This window comes from Octopus bimaculoides, chromosome 6 (assembly GCF_001194135.2).
Source record: "Octopus bimaculoides isolate UCB-OBI-ISO-001 chromosome 6, ASM119413v2, whole genome shotgun sequence".
Taxonomy (NCBI): Eukaryota; Metazoa; Mollusca; class Cephalopoda; order Octopoda; family Octopodidae; genus Octopus; species Octopus bimaculoides.
The window spans coordinates 58070322-58072518 of NC_068986.1; the positions used below are offsets into that span (position 1 = coordinate 58070322).

At 35.1% G+C, this 2197-nt stretch overlaps 1 protein-coding gene across 1 annotated transcript in view; it reads right to left on the bottom strand.

Annotated features, from left to right (window-relative positions):
* Positions 1–2197, bottom strand: part of LOC106868936 (paired box protein Pax-5) — a 261351-nt gene that overhangs the window by 136368 nt on the left and 122786 nt on the right. The window lies entirely within an intron of this gene.

The window sequence follows — 2197 nt, forward strand, 5'->3', positions numbered from 1 at the left end:
ATATATATATATATATATATATACATACACACACACACACATAAACATTATATTCATATAGAGGTGGTTTGTATGTGTACTCATATATTGATATACACACGTGTATAACCCTATTAACACGTTCAGAAGCCTTAACATGTCCAAGGTGTGCATGCGTTCCTCAGCGAGTGAATGCAAGAGCCTGCATATTGTTGTGTCTATACACAGGAGCAACAATATCGCCACCAGCAGAAACAGCAGCTGCAGGAATAGCTAGCGAGTAGATACTAGCATTAGCAGCAACAGTATCAAAGACAGTAGCAGTAATATTGCCACCAGTAACAGTAGCAGTCCAGGGACGCCATCTATTTGGCACTATTTACTCATTTATTTTGTATAGCGTTAAGCTGATACCTAGAATATTTGGGATTATATTCACTGTAGCACAATATATGTGGACATGCTAATAAGTTTCACTCGCCTAGTATCATGTAATATGCATATTATCAAATTTCTGCGAGGAAAATAGTGGATTAGATTTCACTCGTAATGTGTGAACAGGAAGAGCAGAGAACACAAGATGTTAACCTCATTGTGTGTGCGCGCGCGCATGTGTCTTTATGCACATGATGATTAATATTCCCGTAGGCAAATTAGTTCTACTTTCCCTTTCCCTTAGATACACTCACACACACACACACACACATAATTTGCGTGAGCATGCGCACGTGTGTATGTGTTTATGTATATCATAGAAGCACATACACAATCGCATATATACATGCATGTATATATTATAATATATATATATATATATATATATATATATATATTTATATACATACATATATACATTCATATTCATATATATAATACGTATATAAGTAAATATGTTTGTATAATATATACATGTGCGTGTATACAAGTGTTTCACGCCAGTGCGATCTTCAGGCGAGAATAGGTCGTAAGTTCACAGTGGCATTAAATTTGTGTAGGAGGCCGCAGTTCAGTTTCAATAAACTACTTACAGGTTTGAGCTTATGAGTATGTGTGTATATGTGTGTTTGTTGATACAGATACACGCGCACACACACACACAAAGAAAGAAGGTGAGCGGTTCTAGACTCGCGCTTACTTCATCGCCCTCGATGCTTGAACTCAGAACAAGGAAAGACAAAATTGATATCAGCATGATTGGAACTGTGAGATATAAATAAACATAGCTATATACTACAAATCTTCATATCCTGTACGCTGTGAAAGAAATCATTGGATTGACAGACTCAGTAGTATGTTGAGGAAAATCCTTACATCAGTTATTTACGCCTCTTTAAGCCGAATTGAAAACCTGCAGCACTCAACACTGTTTTTGCATTCTGCTAATATATAGTCCATAAAATAAAGTACTGCTCATTCACTATCGTAGGAATATTTCCATAATTTATCCAGGAGGAGAATAGAAAACTAAGATTCTATTATAGGGAGAAAGTTATGAATACTGTGGAACCGCACCCTTGACAACAACTTGTTCTATTGTCTGAGTGAGAATGAAAGTTGAAGGAGCATGAACATTTTTTATTGTTCTCGTAAGTATAATAATAATAATAAATAATAATAATAATAATAATAATAATAATAATAATAATAATAATAATAATAATAAGAAGAAGAAGAAGAAGAAGAAGAAGAAGAAGAAGAAGAAGAAGAAGAAGAAATATTCTAAACATGAAAATCACAAGTTTATATTGAGAGAGAGAGAGAGAGAGAGAGAGAGAGAAAGAGGTGCGCGTGCACAAACAGATACACATTTTCACATAGATCTACAATTATATACAATTAACTCCATTTAGTGATTAATGATACAACTTTCAAACCAGCTGGATAAGTGGGATCTCAGACGAAACAGAAAGAAAAAGGAGATAAAGAAGAAAGAAGGGAAAATAAAGAGAAAATAGAGGGATGTAAACAGAACGAGAGAGAGAGAGAGAGAATAGAGAAAAAAGAGAGAGTGAGAGAGGGAAACAGATAATTTTACTGGTTAGCTTTAGGTTAGACGTGGCTTGGTGACTAAACCAATAGCTTCGATTGATTGTTTCAACAACCTTATAATTATGTCGAACGAAAACAGTCAGAAGTGTGACATGTTGAGATACTGATTAAGTTTCCGTCAAGATACCAGGTTGTTTTGCCGAGTGGCAGGATGTGCTGGAGCACGAAT